At 36.1% G+C, this 18109-nt stretch overlaps 1 protein-coding gene and 1 long non-coding RNA gene across 3 annotated transcripts in view; one reads left to right on the top strand and one right to left on the bottom strand.

Annotated features, from left to right (window-relative positions):
- Kcnh7 (potassium voltage-gated channel subfamily H member 7) overlaps positions 1-18109 on the top strand; it is a 434248-nt gene that overhangs the window by 222349 nt on the left and 193790 nt on the right. The gene's annotated exons all lie outside the window — the stretch shown is intronic.
- The window catches only part of LOC143441146 (uncharacterized), a 42318-nt gene that overhangs the window by 8998 nt on the left and 15211 nt on the right, over positions 1-18109 (bottom strand). The window contains exons 2-3 of the long non-coding RNA XR_013108371.1: positions 8349-8422; positions 2832-2908 (exon numbers count right to left, since the gene is read on the bottom strand). This is a non-coding gene — a long non-coding RNA (uncharacterized LOC143441146). The remainder of the gene's footprint in view (positions 1-2831; positions 2909-8348; positions 8423-18109) is intronic.

Below are 18109 nucleotides of genomic sequence, written 5' to 3'. Positions count from 1 at the left end.
AGAACCCATATAAAGGTAAAAGATCATGTTCTCTGACCTCCACTTGTATACTGGGACATACAGATACACACACACACACACACACACACACACACACACACACACACCACCTAGTGGAGGGAAGAAAATGAAAACAAAATTACTGAACTGCTACCTTTTCATTATTAAAATAGGAATGTACTAAATCTGGCTATCCTTACTGTGGGTATTTGAAATGCTTATTTTCACTAGTTAAGAGTGAATCATATCCTTTCCACAATACAAAAACCTCCAAATTCTTTCTGCCTACATTATTATTTTATGCAGATGAGACAAAAAATGACTGCTTGATAAAGGCAAATCAAATTTGCAACCATACATGTACTATTCCAGTAATCAGAAGATTAATATCCATTTGTCATTATCTGGTCTGTAGGCCTTCAGTGTGCTGGGGTTTTTTTGTTGTTGTTATTTTGTTTTGTTTTGCTTTTGTCTCCATTAGACTTAGAATGTTGTTTAAAGTTTTAAATTACTTGAAAAATCCTGTAGTGTGCATGACCCCATGTGGATCCTGAAGTATTTGTCATTAGCTCTTTGTATATTCATGGTGTAGTTCCTTCAATGTACAGCTATGTGGTAACAAGCAGTGGAAGAAATGATATGAATGAAGTGGAACACAGCTTTGTTGGCCTGCTAAAGTGAAGCAGGAGGCACACACTCTGATTCCAATCAGGAAGTGTTAGAATATGCTTCTGATGTGGAATTAGTTGATAAAGTGTCAAAAATGCATCAATATTTTGATATCAAGGAGAAAGAAGCATTTCCGTTTATAAACTAGGCCAGCTTAGCAGAAGCTGAGTCAGTTGATCATGCGAAGCTTTGGCAGGTAGTCAATAAGCAGGAGTAACAACATCAAAATATCTATTTGTTTTCACATCCATACATTAACACACATACATAAATAAAGCAGCACTCTATTTTCCAATGAATAAGGGCTGGCTCTGGGGTGGCTACTGGGAGACAATGTAAGCAGCAACAGCAGCCAATTTTTGCAGTGTCATCTGGCTCCTTCGGGACAAATCACCTACCTTGTGACACCTGTTCCCACTGCTAACTATCTCAGCCTACCCGATGCATGTTACTAAGAGCCGTTTTTTTCAAAGCACTCAAGAGTTGTGAATCAGAGTCCTGTAAAAGCCCTGATTAGACAAATGTGCTCCCTGCTTTCACAGCCCCCAGCCTAGTCCTCTGGGAACTATATTTAATAGGCTGGACCCTGAAGTATACTCAACTATGTCCCCGCTGCTCTGATGGCTTCCACCCCTTTCCTTGATGATGTACTTACGAATGCATCAGCGTCCTTGCCTGGAGATAACTCTAGAGCTGATGGCAGATTGTGGGTGAAACCTTTGTCTATCAGGAGGCTAGGAATAGATCAGGACACTCAGCACAGCTCTGAATTAAGTAACCTTTCAGCTGTAGGAGACTTGAATCACCCCACCAACCCAGCATACTATTCTTAACTGTTTCTTTGTCCGTATTTTGTGAAATTAAAAAAAAAAAATGTAAAACTGCATCCCTTAACTTTTTCCTTTTGGTCAATGCAGAAAAAAAAATGTGAAATGCACCCTAATTCCATGAGTGCTGCACACAAGACTTTACCATTGTTTCACTATTCACAAGCCAGTCACTAAACAAGTTTCATTAAGTTATTAAGTATGCATACATAACTGACAGCCCTATCACACTGAAACTGAAAGTGTCATCTACAAGAAAGAGAAAGGTTTGCTAACAGGAAAAGCACATTTGTTGACTTAATTCAATTGAAAAGAAACTATTAGCAAGGTGGGCTAAATTTCAAAATCGGAAATTATAAAAAGTCTTCACTACTAAAATAAGTAATGTATTAAATGAACAATTCAATTTTTTCTGTGTTATGTATATTGACATGTTCATTTATGTATACAGCTGAGTCTGCATGCATATGTCATGAATGTACAAAACAGAAGTTAATATTAGATTTTTTTGTGCACCTTTTGTGTGCCTGACTCACTGAAGAGGCAAGATGAGAGTGGTTATAAGTAGCCATGTAGGTGACAGAAGTTGAACTAGTGTCCTCTGGAAGATCAGTCAGTATTCTTAATTGCTGAGCCACTTCTCCATACCCTTAAAATATTATTATTATTATTATTATTATTATTATTATTATTATTATTATTATTAATTATCATCATCATTATTATTGTGTGCATGCTTGTGTGCATATGTGTTGCTGTGTATGTACCACAAGTGCCTGTGTCAAGGTCAGAAAACAATTGAGTTACCTCTCTTCTCCCACCTTTATTTAGATTCCAAGGATCCAATTCTTACTGGTAGGCTGGTATGACACAACTATTATCCATGCAGCCATCAAACCCCACCCCTTTTTATTACTGTGTTATTTTTTTAGACAAAGACTCTCAGAGCCCAGAGCTCACCAGTTGTCTATATCTGCTGGTCCATGGACCCATGGGATCATCTTTACTTGTCTGTGCTACTCAATGCCAGGATAGTGATTGAATAAAAACCTTAAGTCACCTGATGTTGCACTGAAGGTTGTTTAGGACTGACTAGCTGCAATGAGTGAGTCAGTCACAAGCTACAGAGATACTGGTTACTTCCTGTTATTTCTTTCACTGTTTCTGTTTTTCTTTTGGAGTCCTCCACATGTAGGTGAAAGATTAATTCTTATAAATAAATAATTTTTATAAAAGTATAATTTTAGGGGCTAAAGAGACCATCCTGTTTTAAAAGCAGGAGCTGTTCTTCTATAGGGTCATGTTGTAATTTCTAGTACCCAGATGGTAGCTCACAATTGTAACTGTGGTTCCAGGGTGTCCATCACTCTCTTCCGCCCTTCATGGGCACAAACACACATAAGGAGAAACACCTATACAAAAATAAATGAATAAATAAATAAATAAATAAATAAAATTTTTATTACTTTTATTTTATTTTTACAATCCAGTTGTTATCCTACTCCCGGTCCATAATTTTTAATTGTGATGGTTTGAATATGGTTGGCCCAGGAATTGGCACTATTAGGAGGTGTGGCCTTGTTGGAAGAAGTTTTTCACTGTGGGGGTGGGTTTTGACACCTTCTTTCTAGCTGCCCGGAAGACAGGAGTCTTCTCCTGGCTGCCTTCTGATCAAGATGTAAAACTCTTGGCTCCTCCAGCATCACACCCATCTAGACACTGGCATGCTTCCTGCCCTGGTGATAATGGACTGAACAGCTGAACCTGTAAGCCAGCCCCAATTAAACATTGTCTTTTATAAGAGTTATCTTGATCATGGTATCTCTTTACAGCAATAAAACCCTAACTAGGACATTTATTATTTTACATGAGCTAGTTTGGGTTTTGTAATTTTTTAATCTAGTTCCAGAAAGATAAATGTAAAGGAAGGTCCTTGTTCTATTAAACTCACTTTCTGGTTTAAGTAAATACAAAAAAAAAAGGAAGGGGAGGGGGAGGAAAGTGGGAAGGGGGAAGGAAAAAAGGAAGGGGAGGAAAGGAAAAAAGAAAAGATGCCAAATATGAGATGACATAATACAGGTATTAAATTCAGCAATGTAAAAATACTGGTGTGCTGAACTGCTTGGTTAAGAAAGCTTTCTCTGTGAGAATGACAGTCTAGGTGTGTTGTAAGTGTGAAGAAAGCCAGGCCTTGGAAAGCTGACAAAATACAGTCAAAAGGATGAACCAGCCAAATCTATATGAGACAGAGGGACCTGGGCATATTCTGGAACATAAAACTTTTTTAGCTCAAATCATGAGAGGTATGAACTGAGGCCAAGTAATATGTGTTCTTAACAGGCAATAGTGATGAGCTTGAACTTCATGACACTACTGGATGATTAGAAGGGCGCTCGCTCCTTGCTTAACATATTTAAAACACACCGAAGTAGATGTGTTTTGAAATGAGAAAGTAAAAGTCGATGAAGTGTTATACTTGCCTAGGCTACAAAAGGCAATAGGGAAGCAGGGTAAAAATAAGTGAAGAGTTGACAGTTGGTTTGGGTTAAGCTTCAGAGCTCCCACTCTGTAGACTTTCTACTGACGTATTGGACAGAAGACCTTGTGCTGATAAGGTAGAAAAGTAATAAAACATGACTGAAGGGTTAGTGCTGAACATGAGGAAGACCACAGAATACAGCCTCACATCTGCCTTTCTTTGCTATCACTTTGGATCTAGTACCTCAGCCTCATACTGCATGCAAGCTTTCAGGGTCGAGTCTAGGCTCTATCCATCAATGTCCTCATGATGCCAGTCTCCATCGGCTGTTACAGATGAAACAGCTTTTGCTGTGTTTGTCTCTCCTTGCAGTTTTTACAATATTTGCTCTGGCTCCTTCATGTTTACAGCTATTGCACTTGCCAGAATTTGAGGAGGTGTGACTTCCCTCCCACTCAGATGCACTAGCAGAACTGCCTAGTTCACGATACCATCTTCTCCACCATGCTGTTCTCGGGAACTTTCTCAACCTCTTTCATCTATGTGAGACAAAACTATCTTTAAACATATTTCTATATCAAAGAGAAAATCTGCAAACTCCGAAAGCATATCGAGTTGCTTCCATATTCTCTAATTTAACATTATTTTGTATCCATTTTCTGCTCCTAACTTCAACCCAGAGCAAAATCACTGTGCACCTGGGGTTTTAATCTGGATTATTAACTAAAAGTTCATACATACAATACAGCTAGTTTAGATTTTTTTATTTTTCTGTACAAATTATTTATTGTGTCAGTGTTTATCCTAAATATGAATACATTTAATGAGAGCATATTCTTTGTTTAGTAAAATTTCATGCATGCATATGCACACACATAGGCATACACAAACAAACCACATACCTCTCGATTTTAGGTTCATGGAATCACATTTTAATTACCAAAATGCAATTGTCTCTTGTTCAACATTAAAGAAACTCCCTTCTTTGTCTGTTTCTTTTTCTTTTCCTTTTTTCTTTTTTTATCTTTCAATAAATAGTGAGACCAGTGTTTTGAGCCATTTTTGCCACTGCACCTGATCCACACAGCTGACAGCCTTTACAGGGTTAATATTTGATCAGAGTGAGCCAGGATGCCGTTGTTACCTTTCTGTTCTCTCAGAATTCTTGTTCCATGATTTCTATATCCACTTGCTTCAAAAGTTAAAATTGAAATTTCTTGTGAACATATTCAAAAGTGAACAATTTAGATCTCATTTGGGGATCCAAATTAACTACGAAATTTGTCTACAGATGAAAATATAATTGACATTATGAATGGTGTCACAAATCACATGGCTTGCCTTAAATCTACTGGTCTGCCAGTCTTGACAGGTTGCAAGTGGTAATCTAAAATTGAGGCTGTTCATAGAGTTGGTGATATGTAGGAAGAGACAAAAAGGCAGGAGGTTAAATGATAATTGTAACTATTTTTGAAGAGGAGAGTGAAATTCACCAAAAGACGTAAATTAAGACAATAAACATTGGCTTCTACAAACTTAACAAACTTGTTACAGATATCTCACTCTGATGAGTATCCAAACTTTCATATGAAAGGATTATAGAAAAACTATCATAGTAAATGGAGAAAAACTAACTTAGTAACTAATGGTAACAGGTTAATAAACAATTAAATCTGCTTTATATTGTTTGGAAATAAGTCTAGAAAGACATGTCAGAGATTTCAAATAAGATGAAGTCATAAAAATAGATTTTTTTCCTGAAAAAAATCACACTAACTCCTATTTTAACTAATAAAAAGTGGGTACTACTGAGAAATATAAAGCCATATGGTCTTGATGCTTCACAAAGGGTACCATTGGATACTGCCTCAGTTGTCTTCAGGTCAGTCTTTTAATGATCTGCTCGGTACAGAGACAATGGGAAGAAGAAAGCTGAGAAAGCCAATGTCACCACTGTTTGTATTCAGTAGTCTGATTGGATATCTTGTCTTGGCAACAATTATGAATGTAAGATTGTATCGAAAAATGCTTTCTCAAGTTTATGCAGCAAGGCTTCTATATAATCCCTGCTGTGTTAACATATAGATAGAGATATGGTAGATGATAGATAGAGATAGATAGATAGATAGATAGATAGATAGATAGATAGATAGATAGATAGATTATAGACACACACACATACACACACACACACATATATATGTGTGTGTGTGTGTATATATATATATATATATATATATATATATATATATATATATACTGATTCATTATGTGTTCTTTGGGTGTGAAAAGCAAAGGGAGCTAAATGAGTTTGGTAGAATACAAACACAAAGCCAAAAGAGTAAAAAAAAAAAAAAAAAAAATGTTACATTGTGGGTAGACTCCACAATGAAGTTGATAATGTTTCTCTTCAGAGAATAATCTTGACCAGGTATAAAAGTAACTTATTTGCCAGATGTAATTGTTGTCTTGGAGTCTTACTGCTGAAGAAGCTCATAATCTAGCTCTTTCTGAACTCTGGCTGTCTGGTTCCACTCAGCTTTTCTGGCTCAAAACTCCTCTCCAAGTTGACTGATTAAAACTGGATTCTTTTGGCTTCTCTCTGAATTGCTGTGCATGGAAAAACTGCCTCTGAATTTTATGAACTGAACTGCATTGACTGCACGAACTGAATGAAATAAGTATAACTGAGCAGAACTGCACTAACTCGGTTGTGTACAACTGAACTGCACCTGAATTAAACTCAAATCCATTGCATTGCCTAAACTCAAATGAACTGCATTCACTAAACTGCCTTAGCTCTTGACTCACTCTACACTGCTCTTAAGTCACTTCTCTTTCTTGTGCTGTTCTCCTGAGAGTTGGGTGTTATCCCATCTCTGACTCATTCTATCAAATCTTTCTCTGATTCATCACTTTGTCAATTAAATATCATTGTTTGAGATTAAAGGTGTGTACCAAGGATATGTTTGATATTACAGCTACATGACATAGATCTAGGTTTTGGGATGTAATTTCTTGCTAGAGTAGCCATGTTGCTGGATAAAAATTTCTCTGGAGCCAGGCTGACATTAAACTCACGATCTTGTTGTGCTCTCTCTAGCAGCTAGAATGACATGCATGCCCCAACATTCCTGTCCCTATATTTTTTATTAATCATCATACATGTGAGAATCCTTTTTGAAAAGAAATGGCAGAACTAGGAAATTATATGAACCAAAATAGACTCATAAGAATACAGGTTTACATTATAAGGTAGGTGTATGACTATATGTCTCTCCGTTTACCTTTCCCTCCCCTTTCCCTATGTGTGTGTGTATGTATGTGTGTGTGTGTGTGTGTGTGTGCATACATGTACACATGGGTGTTTGTTTTTAAAACAAAGCATAAATACGCTTTCTGTTTTTCTGTTGCTTCCTCTGTTTTATTTTTTTAATTTAAATAAGGACAATGTTTTCACAATAATATGGATATTAAAGACAATCTTGAGGAATCCTGTTAGATGGTCTATGTACTAGTTCTTTTACAGTAACTTTTGATAGCACTAGAAAGTTACTGTCTATGCTTGTCACAGAGATAGTGAGGGAAGTAGGTAGATTTTATAAAAGAAACCTTTCACATTTTATTTTAAACATTTTGTTTGACTGAAACATCTCAAGTGCAGTTTTCTGTGAGGCATAATATCTGGGCCTTAAAATACTCTCCCCCAAATGATAGTCGTAGTGTTTGATGAAATCTATTCTAGTTTCTCTAATAGGAATAACAGATCACTCATAAATATAAAGTAAATAGTGTAATAGACAAGCAGAAAATTAAATACATAAATTGCAGAGAAAAGTACAGATACACTATGACAGAATCCATGTATATGAATTCATTTAATAGCAACAGAGAGCTTTGCTTACAAATAACAATTAAGCAATAAAATTAGAGATGGAAGGAGTCATCTTTTCTGAGGGGAAAATATGTATGTAGTACATGAATTAGGGCCTATAGTTAGCAGCAAACTTTAACAAATTTTAGTCATACTGATGATGGAAACTTCACTTGTAGCATAGATACTGTTACATGTAAAATCTGATACATATATGTATTATTTTCATTAAAAATTTATTTTAGTATAGAATAGAGTTTATTCAGCACATGGGGAAGAAAGTTGAGAGGGTATCAGAGACAGAGAAAGGCAGAGAAAATCAGAGAGCAGAAGAGTAGAGGCTGGCCATGAGCACATGGATAGAGAGGTGGTGAGGAATAGGGAGAGAGGAGGAGCAAGAGGGAGAGGACAAAGCTAGAGCAAGAAGATGAGATCTCATTTAAACTTCTTAATGTTTATGATATGAAGAAAAGTGTCTGGACTGTGAAACCATACATACCAAGCTGTTTTCAATTTCACATTAAGTTTGTAGCCTTTTGTTTTTTGTTGATTCTTAAGCTCACGTTTCTATTACTGATGGGAAAAATGAGAACAATAAAAAGTTAATAATAACAATTATATTATATCAACTCTTTATGTATCAATTACTTAGGCATTTTATACCATATCAAACAGTGTCTTAACACAATAAAGCACCATGTGTTCATTATTCTACAGGTTGGGTTAAGATAAGCTAGTCGTGAAAGCTCCTCTTCTTTGGCTGATTTACAGAGTATCATTGCTGGGTTAGAATCAGTACAATGATTAAAAACAATGACTACGATGGCCCTTTAGCAGGTGTTGAAGTCTCATCTGGGATGTATGGAATAGCTGTCATCCTGCATATGGGCCATCTCCGAATCTTCAGAACCCAGTGATCTCAGGGTTTCTAAAGGACATAACTGAATCTGCAATGGCTCCTGAAGCCATATCCTGGAAGTATGTTAGTGTACAATGTACTAGTGAATTTTCTTATTATTGTAATGAAAAACCTGATGTTAAGCAACTTAAGAGAGAAAAGACTTATTATACTTCACAGTTTCATAGTAGAGAAGCTGTGGCTGAGGGACAAATTCCTATCTTTAGCATCAGAAATTTGTATCAAGCCTTGATCACATCTCTATACCTGGAAGCAGATGTCAGGCCAATCTATGCCAACTGTAACTCTTGAGCCTCCAATCTGAATCTATCACCATGCTCCCTTATTCAAACATGTTGCACAATTTCTTAAAAGAGCAACACCAGTTTAAAGGTAGTATTTAAACATAAGAGTCAATGGAGGAGGATATTTCACATTCAAACTCTAACACATGCTTGGTATTACTTCAATATTATATTAATTAAAACCAGTGCAATATCTTCATGCATTAAATTTGTATTAAATTGGTAGTAGTGTGTGAACTACACTTCCCTTTAAATATTTTATTTTGTTTGTCAGTAATATTTGTGTGTGTGTGTGTGTGTGTGTGTGTGTGTGTGTGTGTGTACAACATTGTGGAGTTGGTTCTCTTTTCATCTGTTGATCAAAATTGTGTTATCAGGTTTGCATCATTGAGTGGCAAGTGCTAAACTATCTTGCCAACTAAAAATTCCCTTAAAAAGGAAAAACACAAATTTCAAAAACAATTTATACAGCAATAAGAGAAATTTGTTGTCATGTTTTGAAGTATACCACAGACAAAATAATCTTATCATGAATATAACCAAAGATAATCCTGATTATTTTAAATTTTAGAAATATTTTTATCTTGTGAAAACACATTCTATGTTTTAGTACAGTTTTAAAGTATCATAAGGTTCTGAGAAAATTGCTGTGTATTTATTTCTTGCATTACAGATTGGTTGTGCTTCTCTATAATACATATAATTTCTTCCATTTAAATAAAAATAGGCAAGACTAATCAATGTGATTAATGCCAAGGCAATTAAAACTTGTCTTCATTCGAATATAACAGTATTTGTGAAAAATCATGCCATGAATTTGAACTGACAAAGTGATATGTAATATTGTAATAATTAATAGCTTACTCACGTTATCATTATTTAGTAGTTATCCAATTGCATTCCCTTACATTAGTTAAAAAGTATTAGTTGGTTACAGAGAAGCTATGTTACAAATGCTTTGTAGCTGTAATGGTATTTAAGCTGTAAAATCAAGATCCTTGAGTTATGGGAAGGAATGCTGAACATAGACATTATGACATGGAGCATGAATATACTAGTTGTCTTGGTTTATGCATTAAAGTAGGTAATTATTGGTGTACTTTAAGGATACAGGTTTCTACATCAAATGGTATTAGAAATTAAAGTCAAATTGGCCACTTCTTTAAAAATCTGTTTAAATTCTATTTTCCTTTTTTAAAATCTGAATTATTAGATACATCTGTACTTGATTAGCTGTATTCTAGATTTTTAAAATGTTTTTATTGGATATTTTACTTATTTACAATACAGATGACATCCCCTGTCCCCATTTTACCACCCTAGAAGCCCCTATCCCATCCTTCCTCCTCCTTTATGCTTTTATACCATTTTGATTACATGCATGTATTAAGGTCAGTTATAGGTTGAGAGTCTAGCAATACAATAGATAGCAAATAGTCAAGGGACAAGTAATACAATAAACATAAATAGTCAAAGAAAAAGCAAGGCATTAAACCCAATTACATGAACACTCCCATGATCACTGTTTCTTTTCTTTTTTAAATTGGATATTTTATTCATATTTCAGATATTATCCCTTTACCCCATCCCCACCCTGGCCGAGGAACTTCCTATCCCCATCCCTCCTCCTCCTGCTTCTATGATGATGTGCCCCCACTACCCCCACTCACATGTCCCCACTCTCAAATTTCCCCTTACTGGGTGATCAGCCTTCATGGGACCAAGGATCTCCTTTCCCACCTATGCCAACAAGGCCATCCTCACCTACATATACAACTGGAGTCATGGGTTCCTCCCTATGTCCCAGACTGGTAGTTTAGACCCTGGGAGCTCTGGATGGTTGATATTGTTGCTCTCTCCATGGGGCCACAAACCCTTCCAGCTCCTTCAGTCTTCTTTCTAACTCCTCTATTGGGAACTGTTCTAGCTGTTCTAGCCTAATATTTAGGTTCCTGCCTGTGATTACTTCTTTGTTCTAGCCTAATGTCAGATTCCTGCCTGAAGCCTACTTCCTTGTCTTTGGCCCATGTCAGTTCTTGCCAAGCAGCCACAAAGGCTCTCCACCTCTCCCTCCTTTTTATTTCATTAACAAGACTAAGCCCGTCTTTGGTTACTCTGGCAAGAATGCCTTCCTTACCTGTCAGTCATAGTCATTATAATTAGGAAGAAGTTTAATGACACATACAGTGTATTTGGCATAATTTTAACACCTCTCGAGATGTTTTAATGATACATAGGGAGCTTATGAGTTTCAGGAATGCTGCTCTGCTGAGCATCAATGTAGTAGATACTGCAGATAAAATTACCCATGGCCTAAGGTCAATATTTCTATTTTGGTCAAGCTTCAAAAATGGCGTGTATAGCTTGATCATGCTAGCCCTTTTTGTCCTGGGAATACTTTTATTCCTGCTTATCGTGTTAAAGCTTGTCTTTAACAACATCAACATGTTGGCAGCCAAAGTACATAGCTTAAAACTGAAAATGGACCCCCAGATACAGTTATTAAATTAACACGCTGGCAAGCCAAGGATGGGTAAGATTCTGCACAGAGCCTTACAAACCTAAGATATAAGTGCATTGCTTTTGATAATGCATATTCCATGACAGGTAAGGAAGTTATTCCAGATTTTAAAATGAGACTTTAGATATATTGCATTTTTTAAAAGTTGTGAATGTATCATATTATTATTATTATATTTTGGTCAATAGAAACTATGAATCTACTGTTGTTTTATGAAAAAACAATTGCTAGTTGTGGGTCAGAAGCAGAGAGATTGTGAGGATACCTAGATAACCTCAGCATAGAATGGAAAAATATAAGAAACCCCAAATTACAAAATTGTTAAGAAAACTGGAAACAAGAGATATTTGTACTTTAAAGTAGTTACAGGGGTGGCTTTAATACACACTTTAAAATTTCCTATTAGATTAGATGGGACACAGGGAAATGCCAAACCCATTATTAAAGTCATTAAATCAACATCATTTGTTGGCCCATAACACACAGCATCCCAGAGATCCTTCCTTGCTCTCATTTCACTCAGAGATGTGTAAGTTGGTGGACATTCTTATCAACTGACAGCACACATCATTCCACAAAGCATTCATAAACATCCATATTCTGTGAGTCCTACAACACTTCATCCAAGAATGAGCTCTTGCTTTACAGATAAGACAGTTTCAATAGATATATGAAAGAGACTTGCACAGAGCTTAACAAAAATATTTAAATGAGATGCCATAGGGGCAAAACAAAGGTATGCTAATTCCATAACTCTCTTTTCTTTGTGGAGCAAAGAACAACTAATGGCAGACAGTGGTGGTGCATGTCTTTAATCACAGCACTCGGATAGCATAAGCAGATGGGTTGACAGAGTGAGTTTGGGGACAGCCACAGCTATGCAGAGAAATCGTATCTCAACCAGAGCAACAACAACAAAGCACTAGGAATTGAAACTCCACTTATAGGGCTTCTGTAATGACTGGTTAGAAAGAACAACTAATAGGTAAGAGCTAATGTTGCAGGATTGCCTGTTTACAAATGTAGCAAATACACTGTCTGACCTTGAAGTTCTAAACTTCAATGAGCAAACTAAGATGCAAAAAGACTGAAGGGTGAGTTTGATCATGAAATGGTTTTCTACTACCTCTATCTCATTTCAACAGCACTAGGACTTAGGTCTTAAGGTGACTGCCCACTTATGCTTTGATATCCTATGACACTTTATGAGCTAAACCACTGTTAGTTGCAGCTTGGGTCTAGGATCTAGGCTTTCCAGTGTATTTGGTGTTGATTCACTTTTTAGACTAGACTCTGAGACCAGAACGATTTTAGAGAATGCTCTACAAGAATTATTTCAAACATATTGAATAGAAGAAATGCCATGTAATGGCTCTAATGTTTAAACAACTGAAATGTAATTGGAGAACACTCAAAGAGTAATGGAAATGATTTTGACAAGTATGTTAGCAAATCTTAGTCTAATGAACATCAGACAATTATATTCCATATAAGTATTTATATATTTATGTATTTTGATGAAATTTCAACCATGAATTTGATTATTGGGTACTATCCATTATAAAGTATTTAGGCTTTGAACTATGAAGTAGATTTTTGCCATAATGGCTTCAAGGCATGCTGTAGATATAGCAAGTGACCAAACCAGGGAATATTATTTTGTTTGGGGGATTTTTTTACAGTTTGTTGCAATATTAGTGACCAATTCTTATTGCTGTTGTCCCAGCAAGGCAACTCTAGCTGTCATATTAAATGAATACTGTTGATTTCAGTTATGTTGATTGTTTTTCTGGTATTAAACATATAAATGTACCTCAATTGCACTTATGTTCAGATCTGTACACACTGAACTTAGTTCTAGTTCTCATTGCTTGATTTTAAATAGATGCATAAATTACACTTGGTAAGACTGAACATTGTATATAGAAAATAGAATAAGGGAAATAAGGTTACAGATTAGAAAGACATCTGATCTTTTCAAACTCTGTTGTATTCATAAAATAAAACTAGTAGAAACATAGCTGTAGCTTAAATTATGTCTGCTGTGTATAAGGGAAAACAATTGTGTGGTACATCTAAAGATCCATGATAGTGTATTTAAGTTTTTTATTTCCTACAGTAAGAATCCTTTTATTACAACAAATATAAATTGATTGCCCATCTTTGCTACTTACAATGTAGTCATATACCCAATGCTGGTACAGTTTTTTAAAGTGAGGTTTTCCAAACCATTAAAATCAATTAACAGTCAGTTTACAGCTTCTAGTCAAATGCATGTTTATATCCTTCAAGAATAAAATGTAGGAGGGTGATGGAAAGAAATACCAGCAGCTAAGAGCACTTGCTGATCTTGGTGAAGACCAAGGTTCAGTTTTCTTACACCCACATGGGAGTTCACAACCATCTTTAACTTCAGATTCCCTTTTCTGGTTTCCACATGCACCATGCATGCACACAATATACATATGTACATACAAACAAAACACACATACTTATCAAATAAAGATAAGTTCATCTCAAAAGAAAAACCAAAAATACAACCAGGAACATAACTTTAATTTTAGCATTTACCACAGAAGCTTCTCCCATTCTATATACTAAAAATAGATTTAAAATGTCTCTCCCTTACGGAGGAGCTACAATATTCCATTTTAAAATGATATTCTGTGTGGGAAGACCATGAACTAGCATTTCTGCAAAACTTATGTTGGGTCATTGCTGGATTTACTTTCCAGATACACGTGATGTGTAATACCCAATCAATGACCATAGAGTAATCAAGATCAATTGCTTTGCTTTAAGACAAAATAAGGCCCTGGCTACTTCCTATGATATAATGAGTGTCAGAGTCAGATTCATTCCCTTCAGGTCCAAGTATTTGATTTGCTTTATATTACGTAAGAAGCTGTGCTCTAGACCTAAGCAGGAAATGACCTTATCTACCCCAAGCCTTGAGAACCACTTGTCTTCTAGTGCCAAGACATTAAGGCAAGCCTAGAAACAAAGAGCGTGACTCAGCCAGGTCCCCTTCCATAGGGATGGATTCAGAGCTGAGTCACTGAACATTAGATTGCAGAGTGAAGGCACTGTGAGTTCCTGACCTATTCCCACAAGGAAAGGGGGAAATAACAAGCCTCAACCAAGCAATGGTAGCAGGGGTTTCTCTAAAGGAAAACTGACCTAGTCCTAAAGTAATACTGTGTTTTATCCTTTTTATTTCTCACTACCAGAGTGACAGTTGTTAATATAGCACATTGCATTTGAGAATATAATGTAAACCCTCCTGTTTTCACTTATATTATTATAAAGGACTCTAGAACACCCTCTTATTCCCTAGAAAGACTGGCAGGTTGTAGTTTCTGTTTGAGAACAACAAATCTCAGTTTACTAATGCCATTTACCCAACCCTAAGACTAAATGGGGTCACAGTCTATCCCAACATGGATACTCCTGACTTTTGGGTCTCACCTTTCTCATAAATCTTAGACTGCATAGAGGAAGATTGTTGTTCAGCCATGCTTACTCAGCCGTGCTTGTATCATCCTACAGCCCATCCAGCCCATTTTCTTATACAACTGACATGGGCTTTAAGATTGCCAGCCCTTCCAGGAGACACAACAATTATCGTTTTCAAAGAGAAAGCCTGAGAGGACATGAGAGAGTCACACTCAGCAATTCAGTCTTTCAACATAAATGTATCTGTCCTACATTTCTCTGGCAAAGTTGAATCCCTTTAAAATGATAGTATAATAGACATCTCTCGGGTATTTATTTTATTAATTATAAATCAAACCAATTCCCAGTAAATTAATGTACATGATGATCCATTGCCACTTTCCCACTCACATTTGCTATTGTAGATAGACTTCTGGGTTAATATTATCCAATATATGCAACACAATGTCAACCTAGTGATATAATAAGATTGTAGTATGCAAAATAAATTGTATCTTGAAAAATATTTTATTTAAATACATTTTGTAGATATCCAAATAGAACTAGGAATAAAACAAAACTTTCCATGGTTAGAAAGGACAGACAAGCAATATGCCTTTCCTCCTAATGAGGTAAAGACTGAGCTCTAGCCTCTAAAGACCGTGTCCTAAATACCTTGACATTGGCTGTAATAAAATGATGATTCTATTTTTTACTAAGCTGTTATATTAGTGATTTTTGTATTGTTCTACTACTCACATGCTTCATGAAATTCTGAAAATAGCTATCCATTGTTGTTTGACTTATTGAAATTTCTTCCATCATTAATGGCCTTGAAAGTGTAGTTATTAGCAAAGTGAGTTGAGCAATTTGTCCTGCTGGAATTAGAATTCTTTTTAAAACCACAGTTTTAAAATTTGGACCAACACACCGATTTGCTTGAATCTGTCAAACATAATAGCAACCACTAATACTTCAAATCAAATGGAAATTTTTCTGCTTAGGATTGTGCCCATATCCGGGGCTTGTCTAAAGCCTGCCGCCATAACTCATCAGTCACAGTCAGAGAATAATCTGAAAGTTGGAGAAATTACATTGCTACGTCATCCACTCTTCTTGGTACCCTAAATTTATTTGCATGTGGGAATCATGATGGGTTCTGTCTCTGTGACCCTTGGTTCACAACAGGAAACTTCATGTGACACTTTTCCTTGTACTTTCCACCTGAGCCAAGCACTCTTCAGCTTTACTCCTCCTGCAGCATCTCCTCTAGGAGCATTCTTTGATCTCTTCTATTTTCTTTCTCTTAAACAAGTCACTCATTTCTTCCTAAGTGCATGGCATTTAAAAATATCTCGTAATTAGTAAGTATTGGGTTAAGTGGCTGCAAGCAAAATGCAAGTGAATGAAACTGACTTGAACTGTCCTATGATGAGAGAAACTGGAACCCAGTGTCTGATCTTGTGGAAGCCTGCTATTCATACTTACTGTGAGCCCTAAATTTGTTTCCATGTTTTAATTTTATTATTAAGCTTTTATTTAAAAAAAACAAACAAACAAACTCCTATCACCCTATTACAAAACTACCTTTCTAAGTACTAAGAACTAGCTCTTATTTTACATCTTGTTGGAACTGAGTAAAAATTATTTTTCCACGAACTAGTTTCTCAAAATTCTTTTAAGTAATAGACTTATACTGTGAGCCATAAATAATATAAATATAATACTCCTACAAGAAAGGACTTCAGTAACAACAGAGAAGCCATACTGACTGTAGCTATGATGCCTCTCTCATGTCTAGGAAGAGCCATAGAGCTCTATTTTCTAGATATTTTCAAGAGACCAGTCTGAAGGTTCTGTGACCTGGTCTATGTTGAATGCAGGTGAAGAAGGATGGCATGTAAACCCTGCTGTCCTTCAATCCAAGGAAAAGTTTCCTTTGTCCTTCAAGGGGGGTCTTTGTAAACCATTATCAGAACATGCCACAAAGGAGAAATCACTGTGATCTTGACACCACTTTCCCCACAGTTCCACTTAGCTGTCTTCCTAAAGACTGTTTCCTGTCTATGATTGTTCTGTACCCTACCTATCTACCTCAATAACAAATCCTCAATGACTCACTAGCTCTGTGGTCATCTAAAGACACAGACCTTCAGGAAGACCTGAACCCCTGCCAGATATGTCCATTCTATTCAGTGCATGTTTTTCTTCTCTTCTTTTATTTTTTTCTTTTACTGGCAATGCTAGTTATTCAACCGTCACCCTTGAATCTGTACCCCTATTGTTTCATTACACCAAGAATTATTCAGGGTTCCATGCTGTAAGCGATATGCCAGACACTAGTGAGACCGGAGGGTCGCCAAGCTCCTAGTGGAAAGTGAGAAAATAAAACTTTGATATTGACACATCAGAGGATCAGGAAGGACATTACCTCCTTGGAAATGTGACTGCTGTACTTTTCCCTAGAAGCTGCCCTCAGCCAAGAAATACTTCATCTCTCTCTACAGGAACCAGAGTTGAATTAATCTGTATTTAGCCTGGGACTCCCTTAAGGATTTTCAGGAATGGGTGAAGATGCCTTCACCCTAAGAGGAAACCAAGGGACCAATTTAAAGTAATTGTGATTTTTACAGAGTTAAGTTTTTCATTTGGGTGCTGGGAAGTCTCTTCTACGTCATTCCCTTCTCAGTCAGCACAAATAAGAAACACCTTGCCTTTTTGCTAAAATTAAACGTTATTCTTAAGGACTCTTATAGTCTTAAAACATTTTAAGCTTCATCTATAAACCTAGCATCCCTCTCCCCTTCCCCCCCCCCCCACACACACAAAGGGTAAAACAAAGCCTCATGTATTTTTCTCTTTTTCCTAAGCCAGGTTTCCTATTTGAATGGAATTATTTAGTTACTGAGTCATTCCAACTATAAAGGCTTCCGTAGACAGAAAACAACTTAAATTTTATTATGTTGCCATATCAAACAGTCTTATAAATCAGAATGAAATTCAATTTTTGTCTTTAGTAGAACTGTAAATATAATGTTAATAATAACGATAATTTGGTAATTTTTTCTGCATAAATGCATTTGTTTAGTTAATGATAGCAA

Source organism: Arvicanthis niloticus, chromosome 2 (assembly GCF_011762505.2).
Source record: "Arvicanthis niloticus isolate mArvNil1 chromosome 2, mArvNil1.pat.X, whole genome shotgun sequence".
In the NCBI taxonomy this organism is placed as follows: domain Eukaryota; kingdom Metazoa; phylum Chordata; class Mammalia; order Rodentia; family Muridae; genus Arvicanthis; species Arvicanthis niloticus.
This window is presented reverse-complemented; position numbering and strand designations above follow the sequence as displayed.